We start from the raw sequence: 22,497 nt of genomic DNA, 5'->3' as shown, positions 1-22,497 counted from the left end.
CGCTTTTCATTTAAGTTTCTATAAAGCAAATACATTTTGACTGCCGGTCGCTGTTTTGTATGTTCGTGAGGCTGGGGTGTATGTGCAGGTACTTGCTAAGGACAGCCTGTGTACCGGATGATGCCTAGAAAATTCTCCACAGAGAATTGTTTTCGTTTCAATGGGCAAAAATTACATATAACTGGAATGTTATGCCCCTCCACAAGAGGAGATGTGTGTGTGTGTGTGTGTACACATTTATAGATTTTTGCACGCAATTTTTATTGTTTTCCCCAAAAACTCCTCTTCCAAGTGCTTTTTGATACAGTCTCAATTCTACCCAGAAACAAGGATCATAAATGGCAACTGCCAACCAATGAAACTCACAACCCACCGATGACAGGTGCAAAGGCCCCTTCTGCCATAATTAGACTGCACTTGGGAATGTGAGAAGAGACGTTACCTCCACAGTGAAAAGGGTTTTGGGTTTTTTTAAATATCCTATTGCAAAGAGTGATCAATTAATCTGCAAGGGAAGTGCTTTTCTCCGGATTCATTAAACAATCCAGTTCGTTGGCTCTAAGTGCATGCTGTATCGCCCATTATCTTCACAAATGGGGGCATGGTATAAACTGAAATATAAACAAGTAGAAATAAAGAGCTGAAGATTTCATCAGCATTTCAGGGGGAATAAAGAAATAAAGGGAGCTTGGTAATCAACTGCAAATATCTAAGTCATGCTGTTTGAGCGGTGGTGGTAAGCAGGGCTATGCCCAGGGAAGCACATGTCAGTCGCTGGAACAATGATATATATCCACGGATCTGTGTTTGCCTGCACATGTTAAAAATCTATGAGGAAAAGCGTGTTTTAAAATGATAGTTAAGATCAAATGCTCTGTAGCTTAAAAAAATAAATTCTAGACTTCTATTTCATCAAAATTCCTAACGTTTTGCAGTGACTTACAAACAGATCTGTGGTAAATGTTTTATGCCAAGAGAAGAAAGATATGTGGAGGTTTTATATATATATATATATATATATATATATATATATATATATATATATATATATATGCTGTTGCTTCTTCATTAGACAGGTTTTAATTTTTATTTAAATTTTTATGGATAAAATTTTTACGATTATGGATAAATGGTAATTTGAAAAAAAAAGCATTAGGTCATTTGGCATGATATGCCTTTCATCAAATCTCTGTCAGTAACAAAAAAAAAAAAAATACTGCAAGAAGTTCCATTTTGTGTAGACTCAGGACATGCCCTCCCAGGATGTCATAAAACCAGTTTGTATAATAAAATTGTTTTCTTTTGTAATTTAGGATCAAAATAGTTACTTAGTTCTGTGATTATTTGATAGCTATCAAGCAAGATTTTTGCATAAAATCCAAATGACTATAAAATAGAAGTTGAATCCATATTGAGTGTCTTTTCATTGATAAATACAGTACATCTTTAGGGAAATTGCTGTTATTCTGTCCATTGATGTTTTTATTCCCTTAACTAAGATGAAACGTATGTTCGTGTCACCCCAGTAGCTAGTTGCTTGCAAAAGTCTAGATAAAACTGGTCTCCAAGCGTATGGCAGCTAACTGCACAAACCAGACCTGGGTGTGGTCAGCCCCACATGGATAGTTAATGCCCAGTTCCCATCAGTTTTCTTTTGTTTGTAGAAAAACACACACTGTTGTTACCATGCAGTCTGTGACACTGTATGAATGAGCTGGTCCACAAGAAAATGCTCAAACCCAAATGCTTCCAGAACCGAAGCTATTTGCTTCCTGGTTCTCACAACTGGGAGATCATGGAGTCTGCACTAACTTCTCACCCCACTAGAGGGCAATCAGTTTCTCTATGATTGATTTTAACCTGGCTTCTAACACTAACTGCTCAAAAAAAAAAAAAAGTTTTCTTTTATCAGAATCATTCAATTGTTGATTTAATAGAATAATTCCATGTTTTGCTCTCGTGAATGAGAAGGGTATGCACATCTCTACAGTGGGATGGAGATTATAATCTACAAATTGGCAGAGCCCAGATAATTAGTCCCTCATGATCTTTCTTTCCAGTTCTATTTCAGCATAATTATTATATCATTTATGTTACTTCTGGGGTTGTATGGTGCATAAATGGAAAATGTCAGTAATAATAGCAAAATGATTCAAGAACGGATGTTTTAATTTGTAAGTAAAGGCAAAAATAAAAATCATTGTTTACTGATTCATTTGTTTGAATATGTCCACTGGGGACACTAGTGTCAGAAGCTCCACCCTTAAAGGAAACTGCAAAAAAACACAAAGTGAGTGAAGCCGGTGGGAAACCGCGGTCCTGAGGAGGTGTGGCCAGCCTAGCAGCCACTGCTCTTGTCTTCCCTAAGGATAACTTTCCAAACCAAAGCTCATGCGATTCCCATCCAGTTGTTGTGTGTGTCCAACAATTACGATTTATACATGATATATTTATAAATATATGCAATTATACTTGATAATTATTGGAAATGACAAAATTTAGCCTTAAAACCTTGGAATAGTTTTATTGGTATAGAAAATAACTGATACCCATTTTAAAGAAAAAGAAACATAAGAGTATAAATTAATATTGATGATTATCAAAGAAAATTGTTTCAGTGTTCAATAGAAGTGAAATTCTTTTTTATATGCTTTACATAACTATAATTTACATTTAAGGTATTTAATACTATCATGTCAATGTGTTTCTCAAACTCTAGTTTAGTGCTCACTGCAGTTTAGATTCTCCGGGGTAAGAGGACTGAGGGAAGAGGAGCCTTCAGCTCTGGCAACCTGCACGCTGATGCCAAATCCGACCATCAAGTCATTACTGTTAGAACAGACTGAGGGTGTGCGTTCCCCCTCGTGGGAAGGTCCAGTGTTAGGACTTAAATCTGTGGCAATGGATTACAGAATGTTTCACTTCCAAACTCATATACATGGGGATTTAATTCCTCTGAGGATATGTATTCTGTGCCATCTTAATTAGATTGTTTAAAATATATTTATATTACAGGACTCAGCAGAAGACCTTCGAGAAAAACTGTGAGAAAAATAAGAGTGGCTCTGTGCATGTGTGGGGGTGGTTGGGTCTGTGAATCGGACATAGCTTGTGGCTCAGTTAAGAAGGGATAATAAATAATATAATATTACTGATATTTACATATGATACACAGAACAAAAGTTAAAACCAGAACCTTTTAGATGTAGAATAATGAACAATTTACTAGACAGTTAACTCCATATGGGAAAGAAAGTAAAACAGGTAAGAATTATACTGAGGTTAGTATATGTGCATAGATATTACTTACCAAGTTATTCCAATAGAGCATTTCATCCTGGATGTTGCATGAAAAAATATTAAGAATTCACTGGGTTCTAAGGAACTCCTTAGATATGACCCTATTTTGTAAAACAGATTAGGTTTGGTATGGGGGAGACTCATGCCTGTAATTCCCATTACTCAGGACATTAAGGTAGGAGGGTTTTAGGTTCAAACCCGACCTGGGCTACACTGTGAGACCCTAATTTAAACCAAATAAGTACATAATTTTTTCTGCCTTCTTAAGTCAATAAAGAGCCTTCATTTTTCAATATTAATCCTCTAAGAAAGTTGGTCTAGAAGGAGAATAGATAAGTCTTCAAGGACTATCATTAAAAAGATCATGTATCCATTTCCCTGTACAGTGAGTGGCAGGGCAGAGACATTCTACACTTCAGTAAATTCTGTCCTGCAACAATGGTACTAAACACACAATGTCTCAAAGACAGCATTAAAACCATGATCCCAAATAACAATTGGCCCAGGCAGTAGAATACAGAGACAGCCCAGAAGTAGACTAAGGCTATCTTTTCTTTGTTATTGTTTTCAATGGTCATCTCAGGTCTTTCCAGGTCTCTGGAAGCTGAAAAACCTTAGCTCAGAAGTTCTCAACCTTCCCAATGCTACTACCCTTTAACACAGGTCCTCACATTGTGGTGACCCCAAGCATAAAATAATTTCATTGCTACTTTATAAATGCAATTTTACTATTATGAATCATAATGTAAATATCTGCTATGCAGGATATCCAATATGCAACCCCTCCTCCCAAAAGGGGTAGTCACACACAGATACACAGGTTGAGAATCTCTATTTTTAGATTGTTATAGTTGCTAATATCTTGTTTTGTTTGTTTGTTGTTGTTGTTGTTGTTGCTGTTGTTTTATTTTTTTAAGAAAGGAATGCTAAGACAGCATGACAGAGATTGTGTGTGAATAGTTAATCCTGGCAGTTTTAGAAACAACCATTAGAGATGATAGAAATGTAAACTGGACATATGAACAAGAAAATGTTAGACCTGTCATAACAATTTTATTGCAGTGTTGCTTTAAGAATCATTTTTCTGGTACAGACAAACCGCATCTTTCAATCCTTTCATCAACCCCAGGTATTTAATTTTAATCTTTAGTTTATGAAAAAAATCAATCTAAAAAATAGAGCCTAGGCATCTACATTTAATAAAACTATTATTTCATAATTATCTTACTAGTTCAGAAGCAAGAGTGCAGGAGAGATCTGTGAGAAAGCTCTGACTCCCTGTTTGAATTTTTTAATTATCTTTAATAAAAGAATTCAGCCCTGTCATTTGTCAAGGAGACACTTGCAGCAGTAAAACCTGTGTTTATAATAACCCATTTTCATTAGTCATGATTAAAGATAACAGTTTGTGTACATTTGTTCTCGAAAAGCACTTTTATGTCAACGCAAAGGTTAATAAATGCATCTCGCGCTCATCATAGTCACCTGGAAACAGCATGTCTAGGATTTGTGCCTGACAGAAGGCCCATGTTATGCTGAAAACAGAACAAAACCCACGGCAAATTTTTTATTTACAATTTTGTTTACCTTAGGGAAATTATAAGTTCCCAAATATTTCTTTTGCTAAAAAGTAGATGATTAATGGGGCTGGTTTGTTTCAGTTTCCCTCTCTGCTGGCTGGTCAGACTGCAGCAGCTTCTGAGGTTCCCTCTTAGCAATGGTCCTTCTGCAACAGTCACGCCTGGGTCTTAGAGTCTGTGCCGTTCTCTCTGTTGTCCTAGAACTTAAGAACAACAGATTGTCCACACCGTAAGCCTATCAGTCCTCGGAATGTCCTTCGATCAAGATGAAGATAATTAGATGCAATCTTTCTAAATTTTATCTCCAAAATACATTTTACAACAAATATTCTGAAGTCTACACTAAATTTTGATTTCACCTTGTTTTTTTAAAAAATATTTCTCTATATTAGCATCAGTCATAAAGTTTAATTTGTATTGAATAAAATTGCTCACAGCAAACCTAATTGGTTTCCAGTTGCATTCCTTAGTAAACAGAAACCTAACTTCTATGGGGGAAAAAAACTAACTGATATATTGACTTAGAAAACAGAAACCAGGAAAGGCTACCTCCGGAATCAGGGAGCAGCAGGCCTCCTGTGTGGACCGTGGGCAGTCCTGGAACCTGCCTCAGCACACAATTCAACATGGAGCAATCTCTTTCACTCCCAGCACAAATATCTATCGCCATTCTGTAACTCTGATAGCAAGGCTCCAGCTGACATCCCTCCCAATAACCACAGTGCAAGCGTGAAAATTACCACAGTCAATTCAAGTCTCTGTGGCAGATCACAAGACCCACACTTCTGTCTCTTGAAAAATTGTTTCTCCATTCTCTTTCAGTCAGAGCTAATTCTTCCTTTTATATTTTTTTAGAAAAAAAAAGCAGATAAGCACAGATTAGATATTGTTTGAGTTTTGCTTGTTTTGTTTGGTTTTAACAGATGTCTCAGCAGTTAAGAGCACTAGTTGCACTTCTAGAGGACCCAGGTCCAATGCCCAGAACCCACATGAAGGCTAACACTTCAGTCCTGGGGGACCACATGCCCTCTTCTGGCTGCTGCGGGCACTAGACACACAGGTGGGACACAGACTGACATGCATACAAAACGCCCACACACAGAAACCAAATACCTTTTTTAATTAGACGGTATAATCTGTCTACGTGAGAAAATATTTCAAAAACTACTTTCAGTTGTCCCAAACATCCTTTTTTAAAAATCTTCATGTAATACCTGTGCTTTGGACATAGTATAGTAGTCATCTATTAAGGACCTAGAAGAATTTACTCAGTCGAGTATAAAGCAAGAAAGCCCAGGTACCCAAGGCAGTCGTAGATCCATTTCAAATAGGCTGCATGTGGATACAAAACTAATTACAGTTAGCACTTAGTCCTCTGTCCTAAAATCAAACAGGCATGAAGAGGAAAACTACATGTTAGGTGTATTTGTCTGCAGTTCAAAAGCATTGATAGCTAACGCCACTAAGAATTACATTTAAGAGCCCTTACACTAAAAATTACCTACTTTAAATATGTCAATGCCAACTCTGTTCAGAAGCCTGCAGTGTGTATTCTAAGGATATAAATGAGCCTGCTCCTCTCTCTTGGGTAATTTGCTATTTTGAAGATAACAAGATCTTATACATACTAACAGAATAGAAAAAGCAATAGCAAGAGTTACACCTGCTTCTCCCCTTTCACAGTTCTGACCAGTCAGTGCATAATAAAAACATGAGTTAGAAAGGCTTGAGATCACCAAGGGCTACAAGCCAGTTAGAATCATTTGGTTAAAATGTTTCTCAGGTCTTCCTGAGCATTAGAAAGAGTTTCTGTCCTGAGGGTCTGAAGCTGGTCCCACCAATTTTCATACCTAACAAGCTCCCTAACTAACTGCCTTGTTTGTATCTAAAGTGATTCGTCTAAGCAACTATGAATGCAACTAGTGTCTATCAAGTAACTGCCTAAATGCAAGAGCTGTGTTCTTTTATCATGAGATAGAATAGTATAATAGCTTGCTCTGTGTGTGTGTGTCTGTCTCTGTGTGTATATTTCTGTCTATGTCTCACTGAGTCTCTGTATCTGTGTGTTTCTGTCTGTCTCTCTGTAGTGTGTGTGTGTGTGTGTGTGTGTGTGTTTGAGACAATGTTCTCATTCTAAAGCCCAGACTGACCTCAGTGTGACTGTCCTTCAAGCATCCATGGTCCACCTGCCAGGATTCCATATGTAAACTACCACACCTGGTTAAGGGGATTGGAGAGGGAGGGTGGGTAAGGGGTAAATGACAATGAGCGTGTATCTAAAATAAGCAAGGAAAACGAGAGGCACAATCTGAATCTGAAGTCATTTGCTTTTGAAAGATACATTCAAGATAATGAAAACAGCTCAAATGGTGACTGACTCCTCCCGGCAACAGCAGGGACCGCTCTGAGGGCTGGCTGTCCATCAGAGCCCTGCCGAACAGCCTGGGGCCTTCTTCCTGAGAAGTAGCAATGAACTCACCTAAAGGCCCAGCTGTGTCCTGCTGCACCTAAGCTAAGCTACGCGTTTTTGGCGGAAGGAAGGTAGTGACCAAGAGAGGATTCACTCCTCTGAGACAATCTCTGGGCCCAAAACAGGCCCCGAGAAACAGCACAACCGGGACAAGAAGAAACAGATAGAACTCGACTCTTAGCCTTCTGTCCCGCGGTTCCACTGCGGGCATCGTCTGATCCTCTACCTGAGTCAGTCAGATCAAACCCTAATCAGAGAAAATACCCAGACCCATGCCCAAGCATACCGAAAACTTCCGTAAAAACTGCTTTCAAGAGAGCCATTAGAAATACAAAGCTGCCTGTAGTGAGAGAGAGCAGAGCGCACGCCCGATACCGAGCCCTGTGGAAACAGAAGCAGACCACACCGGGACAGAAACACAGCACTTCAGTTGCCCAATAATGCTGCGGCTGGACCCGCCTCTTCCACGTGGGGAAGAGCTACTGTGGGGCTGGGGTGCAGATACGGGGATTGCACAAGCAGGGCTCTGACCCAGCTCTGCTCACAGCCTGCGAAGCCCTGGGCAGGTTGCTCAATGGTTCTACTACAGGAATACAATCCTCACCATTACAAAATAAGGAAATAATGCCTAATGATGTGCTGCTCGCTGAGAGAATTAGGTGAGCAATTGAATACTTAGCACTTTACAGTTGAAAAAGAAATTAGTCACATTCTCCGAACCCCTGAGCCAATCATGAAAAGGCTAAATAAAAATAATTTAAAGATCAAACATCTCATTTCTTATGTTAATTTACACTAGTGACAATCTATTGGACAGTACTTGCAACTGTGGAAATGGTCACTACTCAATATTTTGTGTAACAGAAGGGAAATTGATATCCAATACAGTTGCTGGAGTAGTAAAATCTCCAAGGCAAATAAATTCATGTCAAGCGAGGCCAGTATTTAATAGTTAATGCATGCCATCTGGGTCAAAGTATCATAGCAAAAAAGAGAATTAAAGTAAAAGTGTTTTGTAATATTATTTCTGTCATATTTTCATGGCATTAATATCCTATCCTACTTGAACAGTGTAGGTAGCATCAGTATAATTGTGTCTTCTTGTGCCAGGAAAGCTTATCAACATCAATTAACACACACACATACACACACACACACACACACACACACCTCTTAAAGCACTATCGATCCATCAGTCTCCCCACACCCCAGCTCTCTTTCCTGCTCAGTCATCCCGACCCCCAGTTTCCTTGCTGTTGACAATGCTTCCCCACTTCAATTTCCAGAATCCTTGCTATTTCTCAAAAAAGCAATGTATAAAAGCACATGGCATATAAACAAGGGGTCGATGTAACTCTAGATGCACTGAGAAAATCTGTGCTCGTATTTACCAGTATGTTTCAGACGAGATAGTGCTTACAATAATCTACACATAATCTACTCAATACCGTGTCACCCTTACACACTATAAAAGCCAGATGATTAGATATACTTCTACTTTCTCATAAGCAAGGAATCCGTAAAAGGAGGAGCGTCACATGGGAGCACCATTATGGCTTCAATCCTCACAAGGTCATAACTACTGTGAAAAAGAACTCCCCTGGCTTTGAAAAGATGTAGCCATTTTTCCCCAGTTTGAAATCTTCAAGGAGAGTCTGAAGTGCCTCACGGAGTGCTTCACTTGACAATAAAACAAATAAGATGAAATTCTGTCTTTAGGGTGAATTTAAATTTTCCAAGTTGAAGACTGCCATGGAGGAATTAGGCCTGGTTACATCTGTTACAACTTTCCTGAAAATGAGGTATAAAAAATAAGCAGCATCCACAACTGCAGTGTGTGCTGTGAGCTGCATCACAGCTTAGCTCAGGTTCACACACACACACACACACAGACACGCACACATGTACACATCCGTGAGCGCGCACACAGACACACACTCACTTGCATGTCTCCACGGCACTTGAGAAAGAACACTGAGTTTTCGTATCCAGCTCTCACGGCGGCAACAATTTCAAAACTCCCCATTTAAACAGATCAACATTAGAAGCCATTGCTTCTGAGGAAACACCCAGCTATGATGCTCTTCTGTCAGATCATTACGTCACATTATAAACTTCATGACCGTGAAGACACAGACTGAGGATCATCAGCTAAGGTGTGAAGGAAGATTTCTCACAGTTGCTGTGGCTGTCTCTGAACACACTGTGACAACTTGCCATGCCACCCCCCAGCCAGCCTTCCTTGATCTTTCCTTCCTGTGAACTCAAGACCATCTTGTAACAAATTCGGCAACTGGCAATAAAGTCTCCTTGTACGTGTTTTCCTTTCCTCTTCCCTGTCATCTATTGTTCACCAGGAGCAGCCTCTCTGCCTTCTGGACTCTGCACTGTGAAATGCTTTTCCTTTTCATATCAGCATAAGACACTTCTTTCTCTTGTTCTCCAGTCTGCTGGGTGTTGATTGGAGCCAGGCGAGTTTCTCTACTTTATCTCCACTATAGCAGGTGTGCTCCTTGCAGAACTACTTAGGGCTGACATGCACGGATGCTTGCTATGTTTATCACTGTGACTGTGCCGAGAACCTTACACGGAGTATCATCTACATTCTAATAGGTGAAAGAAGAGGAGAAGCAAAAGAGGGTAACTACTGAATTTGAAATAAATCATGTTGACCCAGAGCGTATTTAGCTAATGAGGGTTCTGATTGTAATTGCTGGTTTTGTGGTAAGAGTGAAATAAGTAATAGAAGCATACAGTGAACTGCAAACAAAAAATAGTTATGAAATGGGGAGTCGTTGGGAAGAAAAAGTAGTTCATCGAGTAGTTCAGTGAAGGATAATGATGGAGATGATCGGGTACACACACCTATTTAGTAAAGTAGTGAAAGAATATGTTTTAAAGAATAGGAATTGTAAGAATTAAATTTCCACACACTTAGTATCCTTTTTTCTATTGCTGTAATAAAACACCTCATACAAACAGTCTTGAGGAGGAAAGGGTGCGTTTAGCTTGTTTACGGCCCTGCATCACAGTTGACCACTGGTGGGTGTCAGGGAAGAAGCTTGGAAGCAGGAGCTGATGAAAGACCGTGAAGGAGCGCTGCTCGCTGGCTCAGCCTGCATCGCAAACCCCTCACCCAGGGCCTCACCACCCCAGGGAGACACCCACAGCCATCATTACTCAGGAGAGTGCTCCCACAGGCTCATCCACAGACCAACATTTTCTCAATTGAGGTGCCCTCCCATTGAGGCAAGTTGACATAAAACCAGCCAGCACGTTCAGCTATAGTGTCAAAAATAAGAGATAAATAAAGTGTCAAATAATAAAGACCAACTTGGTGATGATTAGTCTTTATTAATAATGTATCAACAGTTCATATCACCTCATTCATGGCAATAATATTCGACCCCCATTTGCAGACAAACTCCCGTTCAGAAGGTATAATGTTATCTTAGATCGAAAAACTCAAGTTCAGAACGTATTTTGTGTTACCTAAGATTGACAAACTCATTTTTAGAAGGTATAATATGTCATCTAAGATTGGTTAGATCCAGAGCTGGAATACAAGTCGAGTTCCAGTTCATATTTTCTTCATAACTCTAGAGTACTATTTGCTTACCTCTGGTTATTATTGAGGGCAGAAGCAAGAGAACAAATAAATGTTCCCTTTTCCTTGGCACAATCAGCTGTCTGCTCTAAGAGGAGGTCACAGCAAAGACTTGTGAAACCAATCTTTTGCATGATTCCAAGCTAGTGAATCTCAAGGGGAGGAGCCAGCTCCGCCACACCCTTTGTTCCCTCTGCGCTGTTAACCGCTAACTAAACTCAGTTTCTAAGACAACTAACAAACTCAGCATCTGTCGCTTACTCATAAATGACGCCCCCCCCCCCAGCAACCAAAGGATAAGCATTTGTAGGCATCTGTTAACTGTTGAGCGCGTGTTCAGGGGAATACATGTGGGGGAATACAGGACACATTAGGAGAGACACCCTCTCCACTCTAAAAAAAATACACGGTTGAGGAAAAAATAGGAAACAACATAGAGAAAAGGGGGCCAGTTGGTGGGGTGCAAGCCTGGAAAGGGACTCTTTCCCCTAGAAGCCAAAGGTGCCCCGCAAAGCCTTTGAAATAGGAGCCTTGAAGTTTGAATGAAATACATACTTAGCTTTGGAAACCACATTACATTTACAAATGGTCACCACATTCTACTTGTTAGACCTTCCGTCTACTTAACCTATTATAACATGGCTGAATTTCAAAACTGTGAGCAATATTCCATCAAAAACCCGACTTTTGTGAAAAATATAAACAAACAAATCCAGAGTGAATAGAATGTAACGAACAAACATTGTGATCTTGGGTTTGTGCATCACCAATTGGTGATATTTTTATAATAGCACATGACCATGCCAAATATCAATTCACATTGATATATGCAAATCAAATGCTTAATTCTATTTTATTGTGTTTTTAACCAATGGACAGAGTATTTGCTGCCACAAACAAAATAAAATCCATAGACCAGCCCAGTCTCTCCCTCTAGCCGCACTAGCACGGAATCTTCATAGCTTAAGAGTGACTATCCGAGAGTCCCAGGTGGCGTGTAAATGCCTTATGTTTTATACATCACTTTCTGCCTGTGAGGAAGAATATCTGAAGCCAAAAATAAACTTTTCATGAAGCATTGGGAAGAGTGGGATTCGCTCTGAGCATTTAACAACTGGAAATCAGAGATATGGGTTCCTTCCTGAAGCATCTGTTGCATTAGATAGCATTCACACTATCACACACACACACACACACACACACACACAGGTATTATCAAGCACAAATATCCAGAAAGAAGAAAACATTGTAAGACAGAAATATGAACATTAAACTTATGTCTTCTTTATTATGAGTTGTCATAAAATCGTTTGCCTAACATAAGGTAGATAAAGAATGTTTTTACTTCAGAAAACAAAGTGTATGTGAAAGGGAAAATTATTCCATTATAAAATCTATTGAGTATTTACAAGCCAACTATAAGGGCAGCCAGTGGTATCTGGAGAGGTGGCTTGGTGTGCTCAAGGTCTGCGGAGCTTCAGATGGAGTCTAATGGTGGAGAGCTTGAGACCGAGAACAAGAAGGGGTGGGGCAGGGGCGGGGCGGGCAGAAGAGGGGCAGTGCGGGGGCGGGGTGGGGGCGGGGCGGGGCAGGAGATGGGCAGTGCGGGGGCGGGACTGGGGCGGGGCGGGGCAGGAGATGGGCAGTGCGGGGGTGGGACTGGGGCGGGGCGGGGCAGGAGATGGGCAGTGTGGGGGGCGGGACTGGGGCAGGGCAGGGGGAGGTGAGGAATTTGCAGTCATGAAAATGCCCTAAAGCTCAGCTAAGACACTCTCCACCTCACTGCTTATTCTCCCATCTGTAACAAGAAATCAATCCATACCAATAGTAGCAGCATACTTTCACGTGAAAGAGTAGGAACTCATTCTACACATGTACAAAGATAAAGAGAAATGCCATTCTCCTGACATGGAAAGTCATGTGGCTGGAAACCATGTGGAAGATAGTAAATGGGTGTGGGCGTGACGGGGGCTGAGCAGCCGTGAGCAGCACAGGTCTGGGCGCATCCTCCAGAGCCCATGTCCAGGGAGGCTCTCACCTTCGCCTCTCAGCTCAGAGGTTCCCTTCACAGGGAAAGTCTGCCCCAAGTTCCCTGGAGGAGATTATTGACTACAGTCGTCTACCATTAAGAAAAGCAATCATTTTCATTATTCAATACCAAAACCATATAATCAAGTTTAAAAACAGGCAAGTCAAATGTCAAATAAGAACACCGAATACGTTGAAAAGCTTCCCATTGCTGTGTTCATTGCAGCTCCCCTGTCTGTTTTCTACCCTGTTCCTGCTCCCACCCTCACTGCCTACCACCCCCAAAGAGAGAGGGGTGCCTATCTGAGTGGCAAGTGGTACCAGGTCTGATTTCCTTTTCGATGAGAAAATCACTAGAGAATGTCTCCTGTTGCTTTGAAGTCCGAGGCACTGTGACTGGGAATTCTTTTTATTTTCCCATGATATTTTTTTATTGATTCCTTGAGAATTTCCTATCATACATCCCAAACTTACTCCTTTCCCAGTCCTTCCATATCCACCATCCACTCTGTAACCTCCCCCCAAAAGAAAAGAGAAATAGATTAGGAAAAGTCTAGCCATGGCAGTTTTAGTGTGTCACGGTGTGTCACACAACAGACGGCTTTGCCCAGACAGCTTTACTTGAAAACATTCACTGCACTGAGTCACTGATGATTGAGGATTCCAACCGAGTGAAACCAGGGCCACAGTTGTCAAAAATCTGTGCTTCTCTACATAGTGCGCTGAAAGTAACTCTTTGCAATGAATACTTACCAACTGGACAAAACCAGTTCTTTAAAGCAAAAGAGAAAAACTAAAATGCAATAACCGTAAAACTCCACAGGACATGGAAAGAATCTGATCTTTTGGGAATCCTTATGGTTATCATTAAGGTTAACTGTGTGGAGAAAACCATGTGCAAAAGAGCAGAGCTACTCCTAAATCTTTCCAGCTCTCCTGCATTGCGTAGCTGGCTGTTTCAACCCAAATCCAGTCCTCCACAGCACTGTGGTCTCTGTGTCGCGTGCATCACTTACAGAGGCGTGGTGGTGAGAGTTAGGTTGAAATAACAGCACTCTTAACATTTATCACAGTATAGGCAAGTAAGTCCTACCTGTCAGCAAAATTAGCCCTTTCTTTAATTTTAAATTGTATTTTTCTCAACTTCATTAAGAAATGATTAGAAAACAAAATATATGTGTAAATCTATGATTTAATGTGATACTTTAACATATCTGGACACAACAACAACAAAAGACAAATCAACTCTTCCCCGAGCCCATGTTTACGTTCTATTGATATGCTTAGAACATTGACAATCTACCCCAGATTGCCAAGAGTATAATACCTTATAATAAAAATTCCTAAAATCACTTGTAAAGCAAGACGGTCCTAACCTTTGCCGGCACCCATGTTCTCTACCTGTGTTTGTGCACGTGAATTCGTTGTGTTCTCTTGAAACACAAATGTAGCAATAAAGTGCAAGTGCAACTGTAGCTCATAGGACTTGCTTTCTTTCAGAAAAATCTTTCCTGTTTGCAAAAACATAATGTATCTGCATAGACACTAAGTGCACACTTCTTCACTGACTGTCTAGCACTAACTCTGATGAGTGCGACTTGGAAATCCAGCCGCTGGCACAATGCTGAGTGAGTCTGTGTATGGGGTATGCCATACAGTGCCAATGGAGACTTTAGTGTTTCTCTTATGTTTGGAGAAACAGGAAATGCTACTCCTGCAGCTCATGCCTGAAATGTTTTTACCCTCTGCTAATGACTAGTAAGCAAACCTGCTGTGATTACAATTTAAATACAACTACCCTGACAAGAATTCTATTTGGTGCAAGTATCACAGGTGTTATTTGGCAGTAATACCAAGTTAAAATATTTTTATTCACAGTTGATAGCATTATTATCCACGACATGGATCTTTTTTCATGTTGTTGAGACCGATCTCACTATGTTGCCCTAGCTGGCTTGGAACCAGGCTGGCCTCAAACTCACAAAAGTCTACGTACCTCTGCCCCCAGAACACTAGGATTAAAGAGATGCACCACCATCCCTGGATACAACATGGATCATGTTTTCCAAATAAGGATGTCAAACTATTAAAGTCTGTGTGTTAAATGCCCAAACCTGAAGAAAATAATCACAAAGTGATTATTTTTTCTATCCAGTTAAAAAAAAAAAAACCCAGATGAGTGCTGGTCTATCTTCAGCAGACCTGCTTCTCTCTGTCTTTCTCTTCGTGACTTTGAAGAGTGTATCTCAAGGCATGGATTTTTTTTTAAAGATATACTCAGATCTAAAATAGTGACATGAATCCATTCTGACTCGGTGACGACATTTTGTACCAGTTCAAGTGGAAGTTTGCACGCAAGCACTTCTAGAACAATGCATTGACCTTCTGGGAAGTTCTCAGAGTGACAGAGGAGATCAATTGGAATGCGGCTGCAGATGCTCGCAGCACAGGCTGCTGGGAGCCTTCCTTAGCTTGGCTGTGCTTCTTCCCAACGCTCTATGTCCTATTCAAAAGGGATTAAGGAGGAAAGAACCTTCAGTGCTCACAGTACAGCTTAGTGATAAAATCTTGACACGTAAGCAAAAGCAAGCGCTTCTAAGATGTCTTTAAATCATAGTGCATCTTGGCCTCTGGAGACCTTAATATCTTTCCCTGGGGGAGTTTTTAGGAACAACTCTCGTCCCCCCACCCCTAGTCCGGTACAGATCTTTCATTAAACACTTCAGGAGCTGTAAGTAGTCAAGAGACACAGTGTGAGTTTCCCAAGCAATATAATACTGCTACTGCAGGGTGGGTCGGAACCAGCTCACAGCAGCCCATTTCCTTCCCTGGTCACTATTGCTGGAACCACGAAGCCACTAAATTAACATTTAAAGGCTTCAGATAATTTTGTAAGACCAGTAATGGGATATGCCGCTTTGATTCTCTTAAACACCCCTTTGTTTGATGTGAGAGTTTTAACCTACAAAGAATACTGGAATGCGTTGAGTGGTCAAAATGTGACTGTGTCAAAACCTCTCTGGCTGTGGGGACCACAGTCTCTCTAGGTAGGCATAGGTAGGATGAACTACCTCATAGTGCGATGAGTCTAATTTTACACTAAGCTAATTAACATTACGTCATCCTAGCAGAAATGTCTAGAAACATTACCTCATACCAGTGGTTTTCTAAAATACTAAAATAGGCCTTTAGATCCGGAGGTTATTTCGTTTTCCTTTTCAGTGATAAGTGTTCAGTTACATGTTCATCAATAAAATACTTTAATTCTCCAAATTTAAATTAATGTTGTATGGAGAAAGTGTTTAAGCAAATTCATACTAGCCTTTTTCTTTGTGTGGTGTATGCACTGTTCTCGTGGCGAGTGTACCTGTGCCTGTGTGCACATGAGTGCGCATGCGCGTGGAGGCCGGCAGTCAGTCAACTATCCTTCCTTGATTACTCTCCTCACTTAGCTCTGAGACAGAACCTCTCAGTGGAGCTGAAGCACACCCTCTGGGCTCAGCCTGCTGGCTGAATCGGCTCCAGGCACCGCCCAGGCTTAGTCCCCGCTCCCTGAGTGTTGGAGTCACAGGTGTAAGAGCTGAGGACCCACCGAGGCTCCTCAAGCTTGAAGAACAGGGGCTGCAGTTGGCGGGGCATCCTCAAGCCCTTTGTACCTCATCTTAAAACACCACAGGGAGCTCCTGAGTCCTCGTAAATAAGGGACTGCATATGTAGCTCAGCGGTACAGGCCTTACCTCTCCCAAATTAAGCTGTGGATCGATCGGATCCCCCAATACCACAAAAACTGTCCATGGTGGCACATGCCTACAATCCTGGCATTTGAAAGACAGAGCAAGGGGAGGAAAGGCTCGCCACTATCGTTGGCTACAAAGCCAATTCAAGGGAGGCCTAAAATACATGAGGCTCTGCCTTAAAAGTGTAAATAAATATAAATAAATAATAAGTTCTGGGATGAAATGGCACATCTGAGTGAAGCGTAAATAAATTGGCCTAAAATAATGAGAAATGGCGGACCACTGTGCTAAGTGCTGAATTCATACCCAGCATGTCAGAGTGAAGCCAAAATAAGCAGCAGGAGTCAGAATATGCAAAATGTGAGGACTTTAAAAGAGTAAAAAAATTACCACCAAGTAGCTGATTCCTACCTATGGGAAGACCCACGTATAGGGAAGGAAGCAGACTTGCAGACTGGCAAGGGGTGGCCTTTCTTAACAGTTGGGGCTCTTAGTCTCCATCTTTCCAGAACCAGCTAGCAGAGGCCCGTGCTTCTCACACCGTCTATCGTCCCGAGTCAGAGGTGGTGGCACACACTTTAATCCCAGCGCTCTGAAGGCAGAGGAAGGTGGATCTCAGGCCAGCGCCAGCTCTACATAGTGAAACCTCACCTCAAAGAAAAATAATAAAATAAAATACCTCTGGAACAATCTACAAGGACTGTTGGGAAAACAGGATCCCTAGTTAACTAAGCACTGAAGCTTCTTTTGCCTGGAAATGACAGAGTCCTTCTTTTTAAAAAGCAGTGTTCAATTACTGATTAAACTAACTGTAAGTCAGGGTCAAAGAATTTTGTTCTTTCTATTAGAAAGAAACCAGGACATTCAGTTTCTATAAGCCTATGAGCAAAAGACCTTGATTTTGATTCTGCAGTGCCTTACCTTGTCCTCTGTCCCCAGAGACCTTCCTAAAGAAGTGCAAGTTGACCCCATATGAGCATTTAGGGCTTGCCAGGAAACTCTCCCTATTCAACCAACAGGATCACACCTGAAACTCCCACAAGGAAAAGCCAGGAACTAGGCAGGCTGACCCCAGGTTGGCGCCAGGTCGGCCCTGGGCTGACTCGGGTGCTCCGCAGCCTAGAGCCAAGGCCAGCCAGCCCTCTGTGCAACTGTGCCCTTGCTGTCAGCAAGAACAAAGCCTAAAGGTCAGGGACTTCAGGTTCTGGTCTCTGACTCTCCCTAACTCAAAGCTCAGTTTCCTTTCTGGGTCTCTCTTCAAACCCTTAAAAATAAGAGCAAATCGCACTTTCCTCTCCGCCTATGCTTGTGATAGAGGAAGAAGTTGTTCCTAAGTTACGCTTTGAGCTCTTATTAAATGGCCCGATGACTGGTGTGGTTTTGTGAACTGAATTCTTACAAAGCAAGTCATCATTAAGAATAAGATGCTGTCCACCCATAGACGGAAGCTTCGGCATATGTATGCTCCATAATCATTGCAAAATAGTTTATCAATAAAATGATAGTTACAGTGTAGGAAATGAACACCAGTGTTCCAGGACAGACAAGTATCCCAGTCAGCAAAAGCAAGTAAACATTTTTCTCATTTGCTGTTGAAAATATTTAATCTCAATTTAGGGGGAGGGGTTGCCACACCTTTGATCGCTCATTTCCCAGATAAAAGACCCACAACTTTTATTATTATAATAGGCCTTAATCAGCACAGGAGCTGGGCCTCTACACCACTATAACCGCACTCTGTAGCTTGCGTGTTCTATCTGGGCAGCCCTCCATTGGAATCAGCCAGCCCTCGCGGCCGTTCTCAGGATGCACCTTCCTCGTGCTGCTTCACCCTCCTCTCTCCACCTTCTTCTCCCCTCATGGTCCTCCTCAGACCCCAAGCCTGCCGACCCCCAAGCCCTGCCCATCTCAACTCTGCCCAGCTATGGGCTGTAGGCATCTTTTTTCATTGATCAGGGATAACTAGGGAGGCCTAAGGGCAGATATCTAGCAATAGGATGCATAGCAAAAGGCCAAACCTCAGCACTCATTCTTCTAAAGCGCTTATCACAAATTCTGAGAAATAAATTCACACTTTTAAATACGTCATGTATATGTGTATATGACATATATATCATATATTATATATATATATGTATGTGTGTATACATATGTATGTCTTACACACACACACACACACACACACACACACAGTTCAGTAACCTGGCTGAATCAGCCTCATGGGTCCATTTGTCTTTGTCCCTCTGAAAACACCCCTGAGTGTTAGAGTTACAGGTATAAGAGCTTTTAAGAAGAATATTTTAAAGGAGATAGTTTCTGCTAAAGTAGTATGTTAATATGTAACATTTCCAGAACATGTTCTGGAACATGTGAAGATATGTTAGCAGGAAGTATAATACATATTACTCCTTTTCAAGTTGAATATTAGACAATAATAAGGACTAAGATGCAATTTTGCCCAGGATGAATAACCAGAAGGAATTTCTATAAGGCTGCCAGTTCCAAATTAAATAACAACAAAAGGAAATACGTGAAATGTCATATTAATGGTTACTCCCACATAGGCCAAATGAAGTGGAAAATTGAAAAATCTTAAGCCGTTTACTTCTAATTGTTTGGGTCTTTAAAAAAATAGTGGAGTATAACATCATTAATAATTTTTCCATATTTTTCCACTTAAATATATTTTCCACTTAAAGCAAGACACATACACAGTTGAGATGTATTTGAAAGCATGAGAAAAGCTAAGGGCTTTGGGCGCACACATTCAGATGATGGGGGGAGGGGCCTCTTCATGGGCTCATGCTTTGTCCTCTAAAGCAAACTAATCTCCATGGTACTTTAATCTAAAATAAAATCTTAACTAATTATTAAATCCATATATTCTTTTGAGAAATGGTTCCTGACGTTTCCACTACATCAGTATTTACTATCCATAGACCATTTACAGATCAAAAAGTATTGTATTTTCTTTCTGCAATAGCATCCAATCATCCCTCTGATTTGGCATCCATAGATTCAACCACAAATTAAAAATATTCAAAAAGTTATTGTATTAAACATGTGTACTCTTACTTCATTGAGATATTTCCTAAACAGTAGCAAAAAGCAAATAATTGTTAAACTGCTAGATATGTAGATAATTGAGACAGGGTTTCAAGTATATAAAAACGCACATACACATAAGTGACACATATAGACTGTATATACATACATGCATGCAATAATAATTAGTGAAAAGGAAGCCATGAATTTGACAGAGCAAGGCGAGCTATGTGAGAGGGATTTCAGGGAAGAGAAGAAGAGAGAAATGTCATCATATTATGAACTCAAAAACAAGATAAACTTTAGAACTTATCCGGGAGGAAGACACACAAAAAAATGAGGCTAAACACAGGTAATTGGTGGATTCTACACCGTTTCTTTAAGGGGCTTTGAGAATCCATAGATTCTGATGTCTGCAGAAGGTTGTCCCCCATGCATACTGAGGGATGACCTTTTCGGTAGCAGTGTAATCAATGGCTTGTGTGGGAGAAGTAGGGGAGAAAATGCCAAAGACCAACGGTTTATGAGTTTTACTTCATTAGTTTCTTCTTGGAAACATGTGGATGCTGAACTTAGAGAAAATCCCATAACAGTTTTCTGGGAAGGTGACTGAGGTGAGACTCAGTGGTGAAGCTCTTGCCCTGCATGCACAGGTTCAACACCACCACCAGGAAGAGAGAGACAGAGACAGAGACAGACAGAGAGAGACAGCAAGACAGAGACCTAGGAAACAATGGACAAAGAGGTGACACAGCATTACAGCACAGGAGAGAGTCAGACAGACCTGTATGAAAACCAGGGATCCCACTGGAGCAGCCATCAGAAGGTGCAGGATATATCCCACCCCTCTGAGCCTCTCCTTCCCCTATGAACATGGACCTATCTCAGCACCACTGAAATAGTTAATCAGGAAAATGTCTACCAATGCCTTCCTTAGTTCAGTGTCTGTGCTCAACAGAGAGCAACTAGTACCATTATTCACAATTTATTGTCGCCATTTGCATAAAATGAAGAAAGTTCAATTACTGTTCATACATCATTAGGTTAAGAGACTATTACTATATAATTATTAAACTCTGTGTGGGTTGAATTTTAAATGAATTCACTAGACAAATGCACCTATTTGTAAACATTAGTTAATAGCAAAGTCAACCAACCCACCACTGTAAAGGAATATAAGGAATCACCTATTAACTCCCACATTCTTGCAAATATGCATTCAATTCTACTTGGTATTGGGATATGGCAAAACTATTAACATACATTGATTCCAAAATACAGGAAAAGACATGATTGTCAATAGATGTAATACTAACAGAAAATAAGCACATTTCTCATGGTACTTCATATTTGCTGGGAAGTCCTTTGTTGCTACTTTAAAAACCATTAAAATTATTTGTATTCCCATACATCAACCCACACCTAATTCTCCAATCAAACCTACCCTACGAGCCTCATCTTGGTTACATTTTGCATGGAAAGTCTTCTCTTTAGCACCCTATTCAGAGGGACCTTTTACCTTCCTTCTGTGTTATTGGAAACCTTCGTCCCAAACCCAGTTATTTTCTAGCAATTAATTCATAAAGTTTTCTGTGCCTTCTTAGTTCCCTTTGCACCTAAGCCATGCCACACCACATCACCTCCTGAACTTTGATGTCTCCTTCACAAAAGAAGTATTGGTGGGGACAGTCCTAGAGAAATGATTTACTGTGTTTGTTCTACAAGTTCAAGGACTTGAGTTCAAATCCCCATAGCCCCTAGTAGCACACATCTATAATCCCAGTTCTCTTGTGGAATGATAGGAGATTGACAGGAGTCGCACATAAACTCAGGCCAGCTCTACTGGAATAGTCAGTGGGAAAATAACTAAGAAATCCTGTCTCAAAGCTGGAAGCTGAGAACCAACACAAGAGACTCTCTTCTGACCTCCATGTCTACATCTTGATGTGGGCACTGGCATTCACATAGAACAAGAGCACGAAGGAAGGAAGGAGGGAAGGAGGGAAGGAGGGAAGGAAGGAAGGAGGGAAGGAAGGAAGGAAGGAAGGAAGGGAGGGAGGGAGGGAGGGAGGGAGGGAGGGAGGGAGGGAGGGAAGGAAGGAGAGGGAGTTAGAAAATAACTCTGCCCAGTGTGTTTAGTGGAGCCCTACTCTAAATTGACAAGAAGGCTGACCTGGGAGGTTTTAGTGCTGAAAGGCCCTCGCCATTGGCACAAACTGGAGCTGTGGAAGGAAACCAGTGCTTATGGCCGAGACACACTGTCGCCCGGTACACTTCTCCAGGTCTTCCCAGGGGCTGGAGTCGGCTTAGTGATGAAGAACGCTCACTGATCCTCTCAGGGCCACATCGGGGGCTCACAACTGTCTAGAGCTCCAGGAGACCTGATACCTCTGGTCTCCCCAGACACCTGCACTCACAGGTACATACCAACCTCTGCACATATCTACATATAATTACAAATAATTATTTCAAAGTCTATCACAGAAGATTCCTGAAGGAAACCTGAAGACTCAATGCCCAGGCTTAAAATTCTTTCATTTTCTCCTCTTATTCAGGATATTTTCATGCTCTGGCACAAGACCCACAATGTTTGTCGCATAAGCATAATGCATGAAGGGAGCAGAAGTCCAAATGTCTGACCCAAAATCTATGAGCAAAATTATCTCCCAGGAAGACATACTCCCATAAGTCTTAAGGTCCAAATGAGTCTAGCCATAAAAAGGCTGACCC

The 22,497-nt window shown here is 41.1% G+C and overlaps 1 protein-coding gene across 1 annotated transcript in view; it reads left to right on the top strand.

Annotated features, from left to right (window-relative positions):
* The window catches only part of Stmn2 (stathmin 2), a 47,998-nt gene that overhangs the window by 2,512 nt on the left and 22,989 nt on the right, over positions 1–22,497 (top strand). The gene's annotated exons all lie outside the window — the stretch shown is intronic.

Source organism: Apodemus sylvaticus, chromosome 4, assembly GCF_947179515.1.
Source record: "Apodemus sylvaticus chromosome 4, mApoSyl1.1, whole genome shotgun sequence".
In the NCBI taxonomy this organism is placed as follows: Eukaryota; Metazoa; Chordata; class Mammalia; order Rodentia; family Muridae; genus Apodemus; species Apodemus sylvaticus.
The sequence above is the reverse complement of the archived record's forward strand: the minus strand, read 5'-3'. Positions and strand labels throughout refer to the sequence as shown.